The sequence below is a fragment of the Symphalangus syndactylus genome, chromosome 7, assembly GCF_028878055.3.
Source record: "Symphalangus syndactylus isolate Jambi chromosome 7, NHGRI_mSymSyn1-v2.1_pri, whole genome shotgun sequence".
NCBI classification, from domain to species: Eukaryota; Metazoa; Chordata; class Mammalia; order Primates; family Hylobatidae; genus Symphalangus; species Symphalangus syndactylus.
The window spans coordinates 147759123-147783003 of NC_072429.2; positions in this window are offsets into that span (position 1 = coordinate 147759123).

Consider the following 23881-nt stretch of genomic DNA (forward strand, 5'->3'; position numbering starts at 1 on the left):
TATTAAAATTCCACTCTGCCATTAGTTCAGATAAATCATTTGCCAATTTGCCCCACAAGAACCAGGCATCTTTAAATGGTAACATAACATGCACTTCTCTCTCCCAAAGTGTAGTGCATAAACGTTCTGCTTCTGAATAACACAGGATGCCTGCTAAAATGTGCTGTCAGGGGTATTAGTAAGGAAATGTTGTATCAAAACTTCTGCAGATGTGGCCCTGAAATACACATTGTAATAAATCCTCCAGGCCTCTCAAGTTAGGAATAACTGGTTTATAAAATTGTACTTACTTAAAAATTATAGATAAACAGATTTTACCAAAACCCAGTTTTTCTGATCTGAATGAAATAAGGCTCTATATTCAGACTGACTTTTCAGTGAAAAACAACTTAAAATAGTGACAAATCATGTATAAGTTTAAATGAATATAACTAGGAGACCTGAAAACTCAGGTTTAGCAATCATCTTCCAACAGTTTGAGAGCCCACAGGAGCCACAGAGCCCTCATGTCTCCCCAGAGAAGCGGGGTGATTCTTCCCCCTAAACACCATGCAATTCTTCTTCTTTTTTTTTTTTTTTGAGACGGAGTCTCGCTCTGTCACCCAGGCTGGAGTGCAGTGGTGCAATCTCGGCTCACTGCAAGCTCCGCCTCCTGTGTTCACGCCGTTCTCCTGCCTCAGCCTCTCGAAGTAGCTGGGACTACAGGCGCCCGACACCACGACTGGCTAAATTTTTTTGTATTTTTAGTGGAGACGGGGTTTCACCGTGGTCTCGATCTTCTGCCCTCGTGATCCGCCCGCCTCGGCCTCCCAAAGTGCTGGGATTACAAGCGAGAGCCACCGCGCCCGGCCAACACCATGCAACTCTTGAAGTGAGTGAAAGCATTCCTGCTCACACTGATACCCTCTCAAGTGAACTCAAAGTTAAGCCATCTCCAGCCAGACCAGATACCCTGGCCCATATCTCATTCATTAATATATGTTGAGAAGCATTTGTTTCTTGGAAACTACATGAAGTGAATAGGCTGTGGACTCCACTGGACCTAGTGGTCTATATTTAACCAATTCCCTTCACACATATGTATCAGATGCTCTCTTAGTTACGGAGCTGCAGTGGTGAATAAGAAAGCCACAGTCCTGTACTCCTAGGGTTTCAATTCTGAAGACGAAGACAGGCACAGAAATCCAACTGAGCAAAGTGAAGAGATTATTACAAAATGTGTTCACATGCAAAGTGAAGCAAGGGACTGAATATCCAACAAGGGTGTTGGGGCGAACATTAGATATAATCTTAATTCACATTATATAAGATTCATACATATAATTTTTATATATAGATATATTAATTTGGGCCGGGCGTGGTGGCTTATGCCTGTAATGCCAGCATTTTGGGAGGCCAAGGCGGATGGATCACTTGAGTCCAGGAGTTTGAGACCAGTCTGATCAACATGGCAAAACCCCATCTCTACTAAAAATAAAAAAGTTAGCCGGGTGTAGTGGTGTGCGCTTGTAGTCCCAGCTACTCAGGAGGCTGAGAAAGGAAAACTGCTTGAACCCAGGAGGCAGAGGTTTCCGTGAGCCAAGATTGTGGCACTGCACTCCAGCCTGGGTGACACAGCAAGACCCTGTCTCAAAAGAAAAAGAAAAAAAGAAATATTAATTTGGATTATACAGACTCTAACCACTTCTTTCAAGTGAGAATATTTAAGCTAAGACCTGAGAATAAAAAGAGTTAGCTTTTCATACAATACAGAAAGATTCGTCTTATAGGAAAAACCCCCAGTGTTCAAGGACCCTAATATATGAGCAAGATCTTGGCATGTAGAAGAAACCTGTGAATTGGATGAAATGAAAAACTGAAAAGTAGGAATCTGGATGAAGTACAGAAGGGAGAAAGAGTAATGTGAGACGTGGCTGAAAGAGAAGGATATGTGAAACAGTACAGGTCTTCATTAGTAATGATGAGGAACATAAATCTTAGTCCAAGTACACCAGAAAAGTGGGAGAGTTGGAAACTGAAAGACATGTTAAGAGATCACTTTGGTTTCTCTGTAGCTAACAGGGTGTCGGAGATAAGAATTAAAGTAAGTTGACTAAGGATGACCTAAGAAAATAAGCGTAGGTAAGAAAATATGTGGCTCTGGCTAGGCTGGGGACATTGGAAATCAAAATAGGTGGAGGAAATTACAGATGTATTTGGAACCAAAATATTCTTTAAATGAATGTTGAATTGGATATTGTCAGAATATTGAGGAAGGGCCAAAAATGACTTATAAGCATCTAGCATGGCTGGCAGTGCCACTTACTATCATGTGGGAAACCAGGACATGTTACCTCTGAATTATTCGAGTGCTATTGTCACGTAAATCATCAACTCCCAGAATAAAGGTCTGGACCAAACTCTAAGACTGGAAATTATGAGCTGTTTAGTAGTGTTTAGAGCTTAGAGAGAGTATGTGTGTGGAGAGAAAAGAAGAGCAATTAGGACAGAACCCTTAGAAACATCAACATTTAAAATTTGGGAAGAGAAAGAGAAACAAATAAATTGTGGGAAAATGAAGCTCAGGGTAGTTGCAAGGGAATGCTAAAAATGAACTATGGCATTTGAGGAGGAAAACGTGGAAACTGAAAGCAAGAGAGTACGGATGGATCGTGAGGGAGCAGCAGCATCTGTGTCCTAAGGAGAGTCTCAGTGAAAATGAAGGGTTGTAGGAATGAGGACATCTGGGCCAACGAGCTGGCAAGGAGTGATGTCCAGGAGGCAGAATATTTGCATCTAGATCCTGGTGGTACATACCCTTATAGAAAATGTTTCAGATTTGATGACAATAAAGTGGAGGAAAGAAAAAAAGTAATGGAAATAAAGATGTCAAAAAACGGGGAACCGAGGTTTGTACTGGTCCTTTCACGTGAAAGCTGAGCCACTAAAATGATGGCTGAACTTGCCTGAAGATGATATTGAGCAAAAGATCTAAAGCCTTAAATAAATGGCAAGAGGCCAGGTGCAGTGGATCATGCCTGTAATCCCAGCACTTTGGGGGGCTGAGGCAGGCATATCACCTGAGGTCAGGAGTTCGAGACCAGCCTGGCCAACATGGCGAAACCCCGTCTCTACCAAAAATACAAAAATTAGCTGGGTGTGGTGGTATGCACCTGTAATCCCAGTTACTCAGGAACCTGAGGCAGGAGAATCACTTGAAACCGGGAGGAGGAGTTTGCAGTGAGCCGAGATCACACCATTACACTCCAGCATGGGTGACAGAGCAAGACTCCATCTCAAAAAAAAAAAAAATAAGACCAGAGTGCCCAGGAGGGAGGTCTGTTGATGATGGTAATACCAAAGGGGCATGGCTGATATTTCCAAGGGGTTTGAGTTTCAAAGGAACAGTCTAATTTGCAAGGAGCGGAGAAATTAACAGTCTAGAAGTTGTAACGGGAACCAAGAACAACCACCTCGGCTTCCAGCCATAGGTATGTGGAGGGTGAGAAAAAGACCTGTCTCAATTTATGAAAGCTAGAGGAAAAACTGCACTTTAGTATCAACCAACTTTTGTTTTAAGATAATTACAAACCAATATGGAACTTAGCAAGAGTCAATTTTGACAGTTTCCTGCAGCTTAGTAAATTCTGCACAAAATTAAGATTTAACACAAAAGTAGAGAAAAATTTTAATGGCATAGCACATTTCTTCACAATTCCTTAAACCAAATAATTCCCTGTTCTTCTAACTCTCACCTTACACTATCAACTAGGCTTCTTATTCAATGAAAGGTTTAAGTCTACTAAGACACACACACACACACACACACACACACACGTCTTATCCAGCTGCAGATCTCATTTTTGAAGGTACATTGAAAGTACATAGATCATTCTATAATCATCAACTATGAAGATTGTGAGCAACTGGAACAAGTATTCTTGGAAAAGAAGTTTCCTGTGTATAAGAAAAAAAAGAGTCCAACTCTGGGAACTGACTTGGCTGAGTCATCATTATATGCCACTGGCAAGAAATCAAGAAGTAACTCAGGACTGATAAACTTTGTTAAAGGAAATGGAAACAGCCTATCTGTGAGGCTTAATTCTTGATAATCTGGCCAAGATATAGCATCTGGATAAGAGTTCACTGACTCAACTAAATTTTGTGAAGGTGAAGTACTTGTTAAAATGAAAGATCTATTTAGAGAGAAATAAGTAGACATAATGTCTGCACTATGGATAGGTGTATACCTGTTTTTTGCAAAAACAGTTTGTATCTTTGAAATGCTGGTTTGCCCTGGACAGAGCTAACTTAAATAGAGACCAGGCGCGGTGGTTCATGCCTGTAATCCCAGCACTTTGGGAGGCCGAGGAGGGTGGATCATGAGGTCAGGAGATCGAGACCATCCTGGCTAACACGGTGAAACCCCGTCTGTAGTAAAAATGCAAAAAATTAGCCGGGCATGGTGGCGGGCACCTGTAGTCCCACCTACTCTGGAGGCTGAGGCAGGAGAATGGTGTGAACCCGGGAGGCGGAGCTTGCAGTGAGCCGAGATCGCGCCACTGCACTCCAGCTGGGTGACAGAGCGAAACTCCGTCCCCAAAATATATATATATAGTTTTTTTATATATATATGTATATATACCCAAAGGATTATAAGTCATGCTGCTATAAAGACACATGCACACGTATGTTTATTGTGGCACTATTCACAATAGCAAAGACTTGGAACCAACCCAAACGTCCAACGATGATAGACTGGATTAAGAAAATGTGGCTGGATACATATGTAACAAACCTGCACATTGTGCATATGTACCCTAAAACCTAAAGTATAATAAAAAAAAGAAAAAAAAAAAGAAAATGTGGCACATATACACCATGGAATACTATGCAGCCATAAAAAAGGATGAGTTCATGTCCTTTGTAGACACATGGATGAAGCTGGAAACCATAATTCTCAGCAAACTATCACAAGGACAAAAAAAACCAAACGCTGCATGTTCTCACTCATAGGTGTGAATTGAACAATGAGAACACATGGACCCAGGAAGGGGAACATCACACTCCGGGGCCTGTCATGGGGTGGGGTGAGGGGGAGGGACAGCATTTGGAGATATACCTAATGTAAATGATGAGTTACTGGGTGCAGCACACCAACATGGCACATGTATACATATGTAACAAACCTGCACGTTGTGCACATGTGTCCTAGAACTTAAAGTATATATATATATAAAGAGAAAACCATTAAAGAAAGGCTATAATACACAGGAACACACAGACATACATACACCTGTGTGTCTATATCTTCAGTTATCACACTTTTTCTATACAGACTCCACACAAGACAAACATGTTACATTTTATGAGAAACTATAAGTGGAAAGAGGAGAATTTGTGAAATCAATATAGAATGTTCCTTGTTTAGCATAATTCTAACTGTTTCTCATTAGAGGTCTGAGTATCAATCTGTATTATATGTGGCCATGCTGGCATTTGGGAAATTCCACAAGAAACTTTTTAAATATGAATTTGGAAAAGGGAAAAGGATTTTTAAAGTGTCTTTTTTTGTTCTGCATTCTATGTGGAACATCTATTTTGTGCTAACTGCTCGTGTTAGCTTGTGATTGCCTGTGACTATGTGGAAGATATACTTTACGTGACTATGTGAGCAATAGTCTTAAAGTTAAGAAGTCTAAAATTTGGTTGGTTTAGTTGCTAATTAGGTAAATTACCTTGTAATGGTTACTTAACCTCTCAAAGATTAATTATCTTCAGTGGTACATTGAAGGTTCCATTCATATTGATTTTAGTAGACTTATCCTACTAAAAAGTAAATTTAACAGAAATTATTCTAGACCTCATTATTTCAGGAGACCCCACCCCAGCTTTTATTCCTAACTTCAAGAAATGCAGAGAAATTTAAAAATTCGATGTTCTCCCAATTCAACAGAATATAACTGAACTAAATCGATTTATGTATAATTCATTATTTCAACCTTTAACGCTATATCCGAGCGGTTTGTTTTCACCATAAAGTTATAGCTGTTTAGGCCAATAATTAAAGAGGACCTTGATAGAGAATGACAAGAGAGGATGATCACCCTATTGTCTATCTTCCAGCTGTTTTCAATGCCCTGAAGTTTTATTCACACCCAAATATTAGAACCTTATCTGAGAGAGCGTACTCAAATGATGAATCATGCTAATTTCTCAAGAAAAGTGTTACAGAATAATAAATGCCTTTCTGGTCAAAGCACTGATGCTCTGGAAATAATCTTTATCCAAATGAGGTACAGGAATTGTTAGGACTATTAAAAGTTTGTATATGATATCTGCCAGGTTCGACTGAGCTTCACTTAAAATCTACCATATTAGGGCCAAGTGTAATGACTCAAATTAGTGAACTTAAAAATTGTTTTAAAATGTTTCCTGGAGACATTTCAAATATTGCTCTCTGATTTATCACTGTTACTTTTGCTGAATTCAATTTGATGCCAAGATTTATTCAGATTAATCAAATGCCATAAACTCTGATACCTAATGTTCCTTAACACCTTAAGAACTTTTAAACAGATCAAATGTTGAAGATACGCTTTTAGTGAAACTGTACCTAAGCACATGAATTCTATTGAATATAGCTTTTTAGAAGACTAACAAAGAAAGAAGACTTAGGAAATTCGGAAACATTTTTTAAACCTTCTAGAGGGAATTAAACTACTGAAAAATAATTTCAATTGGTGAATCTAATGGCATTAATCAGAAGATAAGAAAAAAGTAACCATAAAACTTTATGGGGGTAATATTTGCTATGAGGATCAGGAAAAACAACTAATGGATATTAGGCTTAATATCTGGGTGATGAAATAAACTGTACAACCAATCCCATGGCATAAGCTTACCTCTGTAACAAACCTACACTTGTACCCCTGAACTTAAAAGTTAAAATTTAAATAAATAACGTTGTGCTATTAATTTCCACCAGAGCCTTTCCAAGGTGCAGGGAACTTTTGAGAATTTTATTTCTTGCAAAAGGAAACTTGATTCCTTGCTTAGGGCCTTCCTAGGAAAACCTCTATTCTTTGGAGAAGCATCATACTCCTACAAGATTTAAGGACCATCATATTTGTCAGACTTTTTTTCTGTTTTACTGTGAGCAGTTTACAGAACATAAAGAAAAATCAAATCCGAAGGTGCACTACACGTGTTTTATCAAAAGGAACATTTTTGTGTACTTTTAAGAAAATACGACAAATTGAGTTTTCTGACCTATTACCAAGTTAGACATCTTGAGTGAATTGAATCTGTTGTAATCCGGTTTGGTTTTCATCCCATGGCTCCGGAAAACTGACATTTATCTCCAATTTTTCAAATCTGCTTCTTTCCAGTACCTCATCTATACGACTATTATAGTACTTTTCATCTGCTTTTACCACTACACTATGGCTGCATTACTTTTAACACAGTGTCCCACATGTTACCCATTTCTACCTTATATAAAGAGTAGAAATTGAATTGTAATTGAGTATGCAGTTGCCTCATATTCAGGTCTTCAACTGAAATAACTCCAGCTATCTCAAAACTTCAACCCTCTCTGGAAGTATTGGACCAAATTATCCCAGATTATAGCACTCTCAGGCTAAAATTACTAATGCTTCTATAGTTTCAGAGACTGTATCAGGTTATTCAACACAACATTCCATGCACCATTCCAGCCTCATATAATCAGAGGACACTTAGACGACTTTAATAGCCTTCAAAAGACACCCTCCTCTTTTACTTATATATATATTTATTTATCTATTTATTTAATGGAGACAGGGTCTTACTCTGTCACCCAGACTGGAGCGCAGTGGCATAATCACGGTCCACCGCAGCCTGCACCTGCCGGGCTCCGATCCTTCCACCGCAGCCTCCTGAGTGGCTGGGACCACAGGCGCCGCCACCACGTCTGCCTGGTTTTTGTATTTTTGTGGAGATGGGGTTTCACATGTTGCCCAGGTTGATCTGAGACTCCTGGGCTCAAGAGATCCACCTGCCCCGGCCTCCCAAAGTGCTGGGATTACATGAACGAGCCATTGTGCCCAGCCGGTCCCGCCCGGTTTTTAACCTTCGTACTGTTTATATAATCATCCTTCACAAAATAGAACACTTCATTACTCGATGGTTCTCATTATTCCAATATGAAGAACTATATTAAGAAAATAAATTCCTGGCCGGGCGCGGTGGCTCACACTTGTAATCCCAGCACTTTGGGAGGCCGAGGCGGGCGGATCACAAGGTCAGGAGATCGAGACCACGGTGAAACCCCGTCTCTACTAAAAATACAGAAAATTAGCCGGCGTGGTGGCGGCGCCTGTAGTCCCAGCTACTCGGGAGGCTGAGGCAGGAGAATGGCGGGAACCCGGGAGGCAGAGCATGCAGTGAGCCGAGATCGCGCCACTGCACTCCAGCCTGGGCGACAGAGCCAGACTCCAGCTCAGACAAAAAAATAAATCAATAAATTTCCAATATTTCCTAGCATATCCAATTTAATTCTATACATCACATAAAAATAAAAGCCGTCTTACTGTGTTAGTTTCTTACTGCTGTTACAGTAAATTAACATAAACTCAGAGGCTTAAAACAACACATTTTTTTTCTTTATACTTCTGGGGGTCAGAAGTCCAAAATGGGTCTTAGTGTGCTAAAATCAAGGTATCATCAAGTGTATATTTTGTCTAGAGATTCCAGGAGAGAATTCACCAGGTTTGAGGGGTCACATGTATCCCTGAGCTCTTGGCCTCTGCACATCTTGGACACAGCACATCACTTCAGCCTCGGCTCCAGTTTCCCCAAGCTCTTCTGCTCACTCTGGTCTCTCCGCCTTCCTGTCTGAAGGTTCTTTGTGACTACAGTGGGCCCACCTAGATAATTCAGGATAATCGCTCCAGTTTAAGGTGAGGTGATTAGCAATCTTAATTCCACCTCTAACCATAATGCTTCCATGCTGCCTAACAACACATTCAAAAGGTCATCCTGCTAAGGGTCATTATTCTACCTACACACTAAGTGACTGAGAAAAAGTAAAGTTATCTATCATGCCTTACCTATGGCGAGGAAATAATAACTTATAATGATTTATCTACGAAAACCTGTTTTTAAAAGCTTTGGTCCTAGTCTATTGATTAAAGTTTTGGTATATTCCAGATAAATTTCATGTCCTTGATGCTAACACATTGTGCACAGTAGATGGCCTTTTTAAAATAGTACTGCATAAAGGAATATTTAAGGTTGTCTGGACAATAGAAAAGGAACTTTAGTTGCTATGCCACAAAAGGCCGGATTTCTGCACATTACACCTCCTACCAGTGCACACATGTGCCAAACTCCTTCCTGAAAGCCTGGTTTATGTTTCCTATGTGCTTAGCAATAGTTTTACTCTCACGACTGTTTATATTAAGTCCTATTTTTTAAAGCATATCCTCATTTGTTTGTTTTCCTGAGCCTCTGAACTGGATTTCATCTGGTATGTATTGCACAGGTTTGCACACTTGATTGTACGCTACCTTAAAGCATCCTCTTGTGTTCTGGACACGGTTATTTTTCTCCATGGTAAGGTGATAAGTTACTTCTCTGAGGACTTGCCACCTTAGAATGCAGTGGTGACATCACCTGCTCAGGCTCTGTCTGCAATGTGGAATTTAGTATTTTCCAACTTCTGGTCTAACTTGAACTTCATAATTAAGCAGAGCCGCCTTTTGAGGGAACAGTAGGGTGTCTGCCCCTAAACGTCTGTGTAAATGCAGAGACACATTTGGGAACATAACTGACTTTTATGTACAGAAGCCAGATGCATTTCATGCCCATGCATGCTTAGGGAAGCAAGTTCATCTCATCTATCACAATAAGCATCTGTGCCACTGAATTCCACTGCAGGATACTTTTCACACTTAGACAACAAAACATTTAAGGAAATAAAAGCTCTTTCCAATAAAAATGTGCATCAAATACTGTGTGTATGTTTAAAAAAAAACCTTCCTCTATAAGATAAGGTCACAGGAACTACTAAAAAAGCATTCTTGAAATACATTTTCTGATAGGAATCTAGGCCCTTGCCTTATATAAGATTTAAGGAAAGTGATGTGTGTGTCTTTATACTTGAAAGGCTGTTTTCAACAGCAAAGGGTATGCTTTGAGGTATCAATATAGTTTTGAGAATGCAAAAGTTTAAAAGAAATGGAATGCATATTCTCCAGGTATGAACATGCAATTGTCATTATTTTCCTACCATCTACTAGATTAGAAACAGAAGAAAAATTATGGAAATGTCTGTTTTCCCTCAATAGGAGTACCTATTTATTAAAGTTAATTAATTACTATTCTTTAAACATTTTCAAAATAGACTCATAAGTGACAACTTTCAGAGAAAACAAGGGTTTTTGGATGTAAATATTTACTTATAACATGGATAAAATAATTTTGTTAAATATTAACTCCATATTCATAATGTTCTCTATTGTTTTTGCATTTTGTTTAACAATAGAGAATCTAAGACATTTAGTGTTCATGAGTTTCATACAGTTTCCTGTCAATGTACTTTGTCTTTTTTTTATTGGACTACTAATCATTTATTTATGATTTGTTGGAACTACTCATATTTTAAATATGTCAAGTGAATTGCAAGCACTTGTTGCTGATTTGATATTTGCTTTTTACACATATTCATTGTATCCTCTGAAAAAGAAAAGTTTTATATTTTAACAAATTCCAATCCATAATTTTTTTTTTAAATTTTCTGTTATTGGTTAGGGCTATGTTTGGATATTTAATTTTAACCGTAATGTTGCAAGTGATATTTGTCTATGGTATTTTTTCTTTATATTTTGAAAAAGTGTATTTGACATCCACTATGGAATTAATATTTATTAATGACATATTATACCTTTGTGCAACTATAAAATACATATAGCCAATTATCTGAACACCATTTTATGAACTGTTTATCACTTATCCACTGATTTGAAACACTATCTTTATCATATATTGGATTTTAGGTTTATCGAGATTATGTAACATGAAATTATTTAATTATGAAATTATGTGAATTCAAGCATGACAGTCAGCTCTTCTTCCCCACCACTACCCTGTAAAAGGATGGATGGAATAATTGCTTCCCTATGGCTTAAGTGTATGAGAGGTATACAACATGGTCTTGATGAAGTGGGAACTACACAGAAACTGTTTTTGGTCCTGAAATGTACTCCAGCTTTACCAATTTGTTCTACACATATACCATTGAGGGTAGAAGCTGAATTTTGCTAATGATTATATTTACACTACTTAACATTGTGCCAGATACTGAGTAGATGCTTAGAAACATGTTTAATGACTTGTTTTATTGCTAGAGACCTAATTATCTGCTGTAGTGGTGCTATCTCATTCAGAATCATTTTGACCAGCCTTTCTCCATCATGAATAAAACACTTATTTACACACTTGTGTACATGCACATGTGCATAGAAACACACACACCCTTTGCAGAGACAAACTGCATCGAAAGCATGTACAAACATTATAGTATTTTTGTTGATTCTGACCTGATTCTGATTCTATTGTATACATTTTCATTCTGATCACAATAACAATAAAAATAGAAAACTATAAGTTGTGAAGCTGGAAGATGCAGAACATGAAAGATCGAATTACCAATTTTTTTTTCTATTTTCTTTAGTTGGCTGCTGATAAAATCAGAAAAGTAATGGACACAAAAATGAAAGTATGCAATGTGTGTGCGTGTGTGTGTGTGTGTATCACATGCACTCGTTTCCATGATGTACATATGGAATTTCATAACCAGCCAAACTAAGCTTCATAAGTGAATGAGAAATAAAATCCTTTACAGACAAGCAGATGCTGACAGATTTAGTCACCATCAGACCTGCCTTCCAAGAGCTCCTAAAGGAAGCACTAAACATGGAAAGGAGAAACCAGTACCAGCCACTGCAAAAACACACCAAAATATATAAACCAATGAAACTAGGAAGAAACTGCTTCAACTAATGTGCAGAATAACCAGCTAACATCATGATGACAGGACCAAATTCACACATAACAATATTAACGGTAAATATAAATGAGCTAAATGCCCCAATTAAAAGACATACACTGGCAAATTGGATAAAGAGTCAATACCCACAGGTGTGCTGTATTCAGGAGACACATCTCACTTGCAAGGACACACATAGGCTCAAAATAAAGGGATGGAGGAATATTTACCAAGCAAATGGAAAGAAAGAAAAAAAAAGCAGGAGTTGCAATCCTAGTCTCTAATAAAACAGACTTTAAACCAACAAGGATAAAAAAGGACAAAGAAGGGCATTACATAGTAGTAAAGGGATCAATGCAACAAGAAGAGCTGAGTATCCTAAATATATATATATGCCAAATACAGGAGCACCAGGATTCATAAAACGAGTTCCTAGAGACCTACAAGGAGACTTAGACTCCCACACAATAATAGTGGGAAACTTTAACAACCCACTATCAATATTAGACAGATCAACAAGAAAGGAAATTAACAAGGATATTCAGACTTGAACTCAGCTCTGTTCCAAGTGGACCTAATAGATACCTACAGAACCCTCCACCCCAAATCAACAGAATATACATTCTTCTCAGCACCACATAGCACTTATTCTGAAATCAACCACATAATTGGAAGTAAAACACTCCTCAGCAAATGCAAAAGAATGAAAATCATAACAAACAATCTCTCACACCACAGTGTAATCAAATTAGAACTCAGAATTAAGAAGCTCACTCAAAACTGCACAACTACATGGAAACTGAACAACCTGCTTATGAATGACTACTGGGTAAATAGCAAAATTAAGGCAGAAATAAATAAGTTCTTTGAAACCAATGAGAACAAAGACACAACATATCAGAATTTCTGGGATACAGTTAAAACAGTGTTTAGAGGGAAATTTACAGCATTAAATGTCCACATTAGAAAGTGGGAAAGATCTAAAATAGACACCCTAACATCACAATCAAAAGAAGCAATGGAAAACACATTAAAAACCTAGTATAAAACAAGAAATAACTAAGATCACAGCAGAACCGAATGGGAGAGAAACACAAAAAAACCTTCAAAAAAAAATCAATGAATCTAGGAGTGGGTTTTTTGAAAAGATTAACAAAATAGATAGACCGGTAGCCAGACTAACAAGGAAGAAAAGAGAGAAAGATCAAATAGACACATTAAAAAACGATAAAGGGTATATCACCACTGATCCCACAGAAATACAAACTATTATTAGAGAATACTGTAAACACCTCTACACAAATAAACTAGAAAATCTAGAAGAAATGGATAAAGTCCTGGACACATACACCCTCCCAAGACTAAAGCAGGAAGAAGTCAAATCCCTGAATAGACCAATAACAAGTTCTGAAATTGACTCAGTAATTACTAGCCTACCAACCAAAAAAAGCCCAGGACCAGATGTCTTCACAGCCGAGTTCTACCAGAGGTACAAAGAGGAGCTGGTACCATTCCTTCTGAAACTATTCTGAACAATAGAAAAAGAAAGACTCCTCCCTAAATCATTTTATGAGGCCAGCATCACTCTGATTCCAAAACCTGGCAGAGACCCAATAGAAAAAGAAAATTTCAGGCCAATATCACTGATGAACATCGATGCGAAAATCCTGAATAAAATACCGGCAAGAGAATCCAGCAGCACATCAAAAACTTATCCACCACGATCAAGTTGGCTTCATGCCTGGCATGCAAGGCTGGTTCAACATATGCAAATCAATAAACATAATCCATCACATAAACAGAACCAATGACAAAAACCACATGATTATCTCAATAGATGCAGAAAAGGCCTTCAATAAAATTCAACACCCCTCATACTAAAAACTCTCAATAAACTAGGTATTGATGGAACATATCTCACAAAAATAAGAGCTATTTATGACAAATGCATAGCTAATATCATGCTAAATGGCCAAAAGCTGGAAGCATTACCTTTGAAAACTGGCCCAAGAGTAGGATGCCCTCTCTCCCCACTCTTATCAAGATAGTATTGGAAGTTCTGGCCAGGGCAATCGAGTAAGAGAAAGAAATAAAAGCATGCAAATAGGAAGAGAGGAAATCAAATTGTCTCTGTCTGCAGATGACATGATTGTATATTTACAAAACGCCACCACCTCAGCCCAAAAATTCCTTAACCTGATAAGCAACTTTGGCAAAGTCTCAGGATATAAAATTAATGTGCAAAAATCACAATCATTCTTATATACCAATAACAGACAAGCAGAGAGCCAAATCATTAGTAAACTCCCATTCACAATTGCTAAAAAGAAAACAAAATACCTAGGAATACAACCTACAAGGGATGTGAAGGACCTCTTCAAAGAAAACTACAAACCAGAGCTCAAGGAAATGACAGGACACAAACATATAGAGAAACACTCCATCCTTATGGATAGGAAGACTCAATATCATGAAAATGGCCATATTGCCCAAAGTAATTTATAGATTCAATGCTATTCCCATCAAGCTACCATTGACTTTCTTCACAGAACTAGAAAAAAACTATGTTAAATTTCATATGGAAGCAAAAAAGAGCCTGTGGAGCCAAGGCTAACCTAAGCAAAAAGAACAAAGCTGGAGGCATGACGCTGCCTGACTTCAAACTATATTACAAAGCTAAAGTAACCAAAACAGCATGGTGCTAATACCAAAACAGATATATAGACCAATGAAACAGAATAGAGGCCTCAGAAATAACACCACACATCTACAACAATCTGATCTTCAACAAACCTGACAAAAGCAAGCAATGGGGAAAGGATTCCCTATGTAATAAATGGCGCTGGGAAAACTGGGTAGCCATATGCAGAAAAGAGAAACTAGACCCCTTCATTATACCTTATAAAAGAATTAACTCAAGGTGGATTAAAAACATAAATGTAAAACCTAAAACTATAAAAACCCTAGAAGAAAACCTAGGCAATATGATTCAGGACATAGGTGTGGGCAAAGACTTCATGACTAAATCACCAACAGCACTTGAAACAACAGCCAAAATTGACAGATGGAATCTAATCAAACTAAAGAGCTTCTGCTCAGTAAAATAAACTATCACAAGAGTGAACAGGCAACCTACAAAATATGAGAAAATTTTTGCAATCTATCCATCTGACAAAGGTCTAATATCCAGAATCTAGAAGGAACTTAAACAAATTTACAAGAAAAAAAAAACAAACAACCCCATCAAAAAGTGGGCAAAGGATATGAACAGACACTCCTCAAAAGAAGATATGTATGTGGCCAATAAACATATGAAAAAAGCTCATTATCACTGTTCATTAGAGAAATGCAAATCAAAACCACAATGACATACCATCTCACACCAGTTAGAATGGTGATCATTAAAAATTCTGGAAACAGATGCTGGAGAAGATGCAGAGAAATAGGAACACTTTTACACTGTTGGTGGGCTTGTAAAATAGTTCAACCATTGTGGAATACAATGTGGTGATTCCTCAAGGATATAAAACCAGAAATACCATTTGACCCAGCAATCCCATTACTGGGTATATACCAAAGGATTATACATCATTCTACTCTAAAGACACATGTACATATATGTTTATCATGGGACTATTTACAATAGCAAAGACTTGGAACCAACATAATGCCCATCAATGATAGACTGGATGAAGAAAATGTGGCACATATTCACCATGGAATACTACACAGCCATAAAAAAGGATGAGTTCACGTCCTTTGCGGGGATATGGATGAAGCTGGAAACCATCATCCTCAGCAAACTAACAAAGGAACAGAAAACCAAACACTGCATGTTCTCACTCATAAGTGGGTGCTGAACAATGAGAACATGTTGACACAGGGAGAGGAACATCACACACTGGGGTCTGTAGGTGGGTGTGGGGAAAGGGGAGGGAGAGCATTAGGACAAATAGCTAATGCATGTGGAGCTTAAAACCTAGATGACGGGTTGATGGGTGCAGCAAATTACCATGGCACAAGTATACCTATGTAACAAACCTGCATGTTCAGCACATGTATCCCAGAACTTAAAGTAAAATTTTAAAAAATGAAAGTATGCAATATGTGTATGTGTGTGTATACATACATATAAAACAAGCACTCATTTTCATTATGTACATATATGCACATTATGAGTGTGAATATATGTTAAATAATATCCTATCAGTTTTGTATTTGTAACACATATATGTACATGCATATACAACAAATAGAGGTGTTTTGCATAATAATTTCATTTATATTCATTTCATCAGCTAAGAACTAAAAAGAATTTAAATCAAAATCAATTATTCATTTACAGGTGTTTTTAACCATCATCTCCCCCTTTATCTTCACTTTTATGCCTCCTTGTATTGCCATTTTGTGACTTTTTTGCCATAAATTATACATATTTGGAACAGTCACTTTAAGAAATTCAATCTTTGGATAAGATCTCTAAGATTGATTTAGTATGAATACGTGTGTGGGCACACACTTGACAAAGAAAGGTCAGTTATAAATATATGTGTACACTTATCAAAATAATTCACATAAAATCTCTGAATAAAATTATCTGTATGCTTTTTCTGTCAATAAAAGCAATATAGTATAATTCTTGGTAGTAAACCTGTTTGTTTTCATTCTGTTGCCTACCATGTGAGCTGCCATGTTGGTATAAAACATCGATCATTTGATATTTTACTACAGCAAATAATAGTGATCCCCACGAAATAATAAATAAATCAGTGAGTTTCACGGAAATAAGTTTTTGGATGGATCAGATAATTTGAAGTTGTTAGTTTATTCTCCAGCAAGGTGAAAGAAAAAAGCTGTTAGTTTGTTCTCTATCAGGTGATCGAAGATGAAAACTAAAGTTCTCAAGGCCAGTGCATAATAACGGTGCCGTATTCTGTGCATCAATCACCATTACCAAATACCTATATTGCCAAATATTTCATGTACCGCTTTAGTGGTGATTAATCAATGTGCCATGGCACTGAAACTGAAACGAGACTTTGTAGTACAAGTGATATTCAAAGGGTTTTGAAAATTTATCAGCTCTATAGATATAGATGAAAATTTATCATCATCTATCTAGAAATCCTGTTTTTATAAATGTTACCTAGCCAAATATTGGTTTTATTTACTTAATATTTAGAAAACATGAGTTTAGTAAAAATTGTTCAGATTTTCTTAATGTAGTGTGTGAAATTACTATGTAATTATACAAGAAATATGCTACACGGCTGAATACACAAATAGGTCAGCAGAGGGAGCAAAAGGTGCCTTTCCACTATAATCCACAGCAACATCACCCGCTCTTCTCTCTACATCATCGATGTATGTTATCTAAAGTCCTGTGCAAATGCCACCTCAACACGAGTCCTCTAGCCTTGCCTTCTTATCAGAAGCAGCTCGAAAGCCCCGATAATTCTAGAACCACTGAAAAATACACACTTGTTGCAAGGATTGAAAAGCCTCATATTGCAAATTCAGAATTCACAGTACTGAAAAAATTCATAATTTTTTTAAAGCTACAATACTGTGAACTATACAAAATGAATTATGTTGGGATCCGATGACTCTCTTCATTCCAGCCTATCTTATATTTTCTCATTCATTTCTCCACATAGTCACAACAACAGACTCACTATTACATTTCATTAATGGCTATTTTATAATAAATGATCTCAATAGCATTTCTGAAACCTCTGCTGTTCTGGTTTTACAGAACTCTTGAATTTTTGAATGAGTTAGTTTTTGATTGAAAAAGACCTGACTCTTATGCTTAGAAAAGCCATCATTTCTTTCTGTAAGCTTTCCGTCTTCTATAAGCTTTACATGTTCCATAAGCAAACATTCGCTGGTTTTGTGATCAAACTAGAGAGGCAAATTCAGTTAATAATAACAACGTCATTTATCATCCTCAAATCTAGTGTTATGGATAATACGATCTCCACAAGGAGACGGTTGCACGAGCGACAAGAGAAAGACAATCAACAGTCTTTTACTCATACCAAGATATGTCCACACACACTTGTTTCAACAGTCAAAGTAACGCCATATGTCCCCAGTGATGTGGGTGGGCAAAAGGAACAGTTGGCCTGCTAATGAGGGCCATATGTACACGCAGCCTATCGTACCATCCTTCTTACTTATGGTTGCTGAAAACTCAGTGGAAGAGCTTGCTCTGAGGAATGGCATGGCTGGAGGAGGAGAGGCTTCCTTAAGAGCAGGAAAGGACCATTTGTTGTACAACTACTGTATCTCTGAAACTGGGAGCTAAAGATACGCATGTACGTTACTCATTCTTATTAAGAGTTACTTACGCATCCGTAGAGTTCTTTACTCCAGTTTCACCTTCTTTCACTAAATTCTTTTGCATTTATGTGCAAAGGGATTTTGGGCCCTTTTCAAAAATTACTTTTCCTAATCAATCTTGTTAATTTGATGTTCATTTACATCGGCTTCTCTTTATTTTTAGCTTGATTTCCAGAAAAATTATACTTTCTTTGACATTGTTAAATGTTACAATATTAAAAGAAATGAAAAAGACTTAAAAACTTAGAATATTTGAATGAGGGTTTCTGGAAGGCAGAGAGAACAATAAGGCAAAAGTACTTACTGCACTACTGTTCCAAAGTAAAAGAAAAACAAAGATTTTAAAAATGATTATAGCAGCTTTGTATCTCAACCAGGGTTTCCTTTGAAATTTCTACAACTGCAAACACTATTCAGCAATTTGCACTGATTATAAAATTTATTGTTTTAAGGTCAATTGTGATACTATGATCAGATAATATAATTTACTTTACTCTTAATGGCTTCATTTTGACAACGGAGGGAGCTTTCAGGAAGGACAACGCTTCCTGCACAACAACCAGTAAAGCAGGTCACATCCATTTTCAATATAATTTTAAGAAAAATGAAGGACAAACTACTTGTGAGGCAGCAAGAATTCATTTGCATTAAATTAATTTGAACAGGGCATTTCAAGTTCTCTCTGGCAACAATGGAATAAAGGGGAAAATGAATCTATCTTATGCAATGATCCTCTTCTAGGTTACAGAAAGATTTGAAAGGCTGACATGACCATTGCTAAATTTCTTCTAGAAGTCTATGATTAGTGTCATAGATATAACTCATGAGATAAAATATTCACAAAGAATGTCTGTGAACTGCATCAATTGTGATGGAACTACTGTCTAACATCCCTTTGAAAAGTTATATTCTGCAAAGGTTAAAAAAACACCAACCTTTCGATGCTTTCTTATATGGATGAGCTTTTGTCAACAAGAACTAAGCTTCACAATTAAGCACTATGGAAGATAATGTTCTAGGTTAATTTAAACCTAACTAATCCAGGACTTGGCCTTGATAAATAATGGGTTTAATTAATATTTTTGACCCTAGCAGTGCAAATACTTTTACTTATATTTTACTAAAGCTAGTTTTGACAAATCTAAGGGTATTTAATTTATCAGTATCTGTTGTCAGATGAAAACTTCCCCATCAATACCTTCTAATGGTTCAAAAATAAACTGTTACCCCCACAGATACATTGTTTTTCCATGCGTAAGCAAGTACATTAATTTCAGGGTCTCAAGGCATAAAAGTGATATTACCACTTGTGATAGGCTGCATAATAGTCCCAAAAGATGTTCTTCACCTAATCTCCCGGCCCTGGGAATGTGCTGCCTTACACAGCCAAAGGACTTGTAGATACGATTCATTTAAGGATCTGGAGACAAGGTGATTATCCCAGATCATCCACGTGAGTCCAAAGTAATCACAGGAGTCCTTAGATGAAGTGGAGAGAAGGACTCAAAGTTAAAGGAGGAGACAGCGCAGAGACAGAAACAGAAATAAAAGCAACGCACCTTGAAAATGGAGGAATGGGGAAAAGACAATGAAGACAGGTGCCACCAGAAGCAGAAAATGCAAGAGAATGGATTCTCCCCTCAGCACCTCGAGAAGGAACCCACACTGCAGACACATTGACTTAGCCTAATTAAAGTGATTTTGGACTTCTGACCTTTGAAACTGCAAGACAATAAATATGTGTTAAGTTATGTAAATGTGTCGTAATTTGTTATAGCAGCAGTAATACAACTAATACACCACTACAATAAGCAAAGGAAATAAAGTGCAATAGTGACAAACTTAAGGGTTTCCAGGAAAGAGAAATGAAGTGGTAAACTCAATCACAGGATTATATTAGTAACTGTAGTATATGTTACTTGCTTACCCTTTCAATCACATTACTGCTGTAATTATCATTATCATCCAATCAATATGATTACACCAGTATGTATAACTTAGACATGAAAATTTTTTTCTATTTCACTCTTCCCATAATTCCATGCAGCTACCCCTAAGCAACTATGTATCTGATGAAGCTAATATTTTCAGGGAAAATCTTCCATGTTAAGCAGAAAATTTACATCTAAAATTAAATTCTTTTAAGGCAGTCTGGGGACAATACCTAGAAAATTCAAACATTACTTCTCAAGAATACCACTAGCAGTGAGTTTGTGACGCTATCTTCCACCAACTGAATCAAAATTAATTTTAAATATTTTCAAAGCAATATTTTAAAAAATCGTGTACACATTTTTTCCTCTTGGTAAAAATAAACCACTTCTCAACCATCCATTATATTTATGTTAGTTACATGAAGTCCATACATGAATTATCATACCACAAATAGAAAACTATTTAAATAGAAAAATCTCACTTGGTGCTGACAGAATGACAGCATAAAACTGTTAAGCATGAGGAGAAAGTTGTTTGCAGTGTAAATATTTCCCTTTTCCTATCAAAGTGTGTCCTGTGATCTAGCGCTCTTCTCTCCACATGCTTAAGTACAGCAAAAGTTATAAAAACACTCATTCTAGTTTTCTATACTTTAATGGTTGTAGAACATCAGAAGAGAATTGGGAGATGGGAATGTTTTGTGCTTGACATTGCATTTGAGGGGAAAATAAAAACTTGGACATAATATGTGGGATGTCTTCACAGTAATACATGGGAGGGCAAGCAAAAAATGCTATCAAATTTCTACCATGCGCTGAGCCCCTTATATAAACAAATATCCAGCCTTTCTAATGTACTAACAACCACTCTTCATAGCAGGTATTCTATTCCCAGCTTGTAGGTAAGAAACAAAGCTTCAGAAAGGGATCTTCACCAATTTCACACAGTCAATAAAAGGCAGAACTGGGGCAAATATCAATAATAAAAATAGCAATCTAATCCTAATTGGACCTGGCACTGTTCTAAGAAGAAAATCATTAACAAAGGATTTTGAGTTACCACACTCTTAGTCTCCCCGTTTTACAAAAGAAGCAACTGGGGTAAAGTGAAGCTATGCCGTTTCTTTTCAAGCTCATATACCTAACAAGATACCACTTTAATCATGGGTCTCTGATAGATTGTGTACCTCATTTCTAGCGTTTGCTGAGATTTTTCTTATTAACCCTAAGCAAGTATTTGATCCCTGGTAAGTATGCTGTAATTTTTTCACCGCTCATTCTTATCACGGTTCTTCAAGAAAAGTACAGTTCAACACATTTGTCCTATTTGGTTACAAATTTTGAAATTCAAAATATGTATCACACTAAGCTGTTAGCTCCATTTGGAATTTTAAAAAACTAAATTTTTCACTCAGTTAAAAAAAATTGCATTGTTTACTCCCATATCTACAATATAGCTTATAAGTGTATATTTGTATTGAAAACATAATTTTCTACAACTTTTATAATATTTAAATATTATTTAAGGTTTTAATAATATTTAAATATTTAAATAATACATTTAAAAACATAGTTCAACAAGTCCGAATAATCCATCACTTACTTATGACAGAATATTTGTTCAGTATCTTCTGTTTGTTCACTCTTGTGTAATATATCCTATTTTAAGAATCAAAAACTTCTCTTAATGTCAACACTACAGCCTCTTCACAATTCCTACTTATTCCTAATTACCCTTCAGGAGCAAATAAAATGAATTTATCCCAAATTTCTTTGCTTTGAAACAACTTCAGTGAAAATGGTGGTTGTCAACCATATCTACCATTCATATATCCCATTGTTTTCTGCATTAAATTTCATCTAATACTCCTTATGCCATCAGTGTCACTACAAAGGGGGACAGGGGATGAATCTCATCATGAACAAAGGTATATACACTAGATCTTAGGATGTTCAATCATTTCCTTACTCTATTATGTCCCATCTGAACTACTCATATTAAAATGAGCAACTATATGAACATGGTACTTTTAAGAAAGGATGTTCAAAAATTAATTCATATCTTGTACAAATTGGTATCCAAGAAATCATGACCTAATAGGCATCACATATGTGAATGAAAAAATTCACTTTCAGCAATGAATGTTGATGACACTCCTTTAGCAAGAGTTGTACCGAGCTACCCACAACTCCTCAGCACTCACTATTCTCATACATGCGGTCGGACAATGTCCAAGGGTGCAGTGATTCTGTCCAGAGGCTTTTCTGGGCCGTTAGAGCTGTCTCAGCCTGTGTACAGGGTTATACAGACACTCTAGGGCATTCATGACTCTGATCACTGGAGCAGCCCTGTACTAACTGCAAATTTATGGAGGAAACTTTCAAGTCCTCTTGCCCCCCAGTTGGGGTAACTCTGTTACCTATTTCATGTGGTCTCAGTTCTCCAAGAAAAATGATCTCGGCCTACTCATTTTACTTCCATTTCACTACATGGCATAACTAGAAGTTGACTAGGTATTCTGCTTTAATGTATATGCAAAGCCCTCTTGTTCAGGAATGTTTGTAGAATAATATTTCTAAATTAGGAATACAATTGGTCTTGTTCTTTCCTGAGGGATAAAATGTCATCTCTCTTCTTCTCTCCCTCTCTCCTTTCTTCCTAACTCAGCTAACCCTCTATCTGAAAGAATTACAAAGGAAGAAATCTAGGGCATTGTTTAGCATTCTCAGGAGGATTGGAAATGTTGGAATGACAGCGAGTATCACACATACACTGCTTGAAGTATTTTGTAGGATCCAAGGGAAGAGAAAATTTTGACATTCCAGAAAATTTAAGTCATCCTTTTAATATCAGGACCAGAAAGAAACAGGTCACACGGGCAAGAGCCATAAAACTAATTATCTTGACTCTTTCCAGAATACCTGAGCTATAAATGTACAGGGAATCCTGTAATCAGATGCAAAGTTGTGTATAATATACTTAGTTCCCAAATGTAACTAGGAATTTTATGTATATAATGTGAAAAATCGTTCCAAAGTATTTGAGACTCCAAAAACTTTCCTAGCTAGCATTCAATATTCTTGCTTAACTTCTCCTTATACCCCTAACTGTATTGAGCATGCATAGACACACAAAAGCTAGGATCAACTATTACCGCTTAAGAAAGAAAAGGAGGAAAAAGGCTGTATTATAGGGATTTAGTTTTCTTCCTCAACTCTTGAAGAAGCCTATTTGTATCAGCCCGTGTCAGACAACAAAGTACTTATCAATAAAGTTTTATGAATGTGGTCACATATGAAATATAAGAGCATTCAGTTTCTACCTCTCCTTTTCTCATAAATCCTACATCAGATAGACATTAGCTATATCTGCCAATGTTTCCACGGAATCTTAAAGACTATTCACTGCAAAGCTGGCAGTGTAGCCTGAAAGCAAGTTATGTCTGCGTTGCAACTTCACACTAAGTGGTTTAAAAATACAACTAAATGTGGCCTGTCTTTATCTTGATTATAAGACATAAATTATCCCAAGAATATTCTTAGTAAAAATTGGGTCTCCCGGTCAAGCCACTTCTATTAAGAAGGACACAGG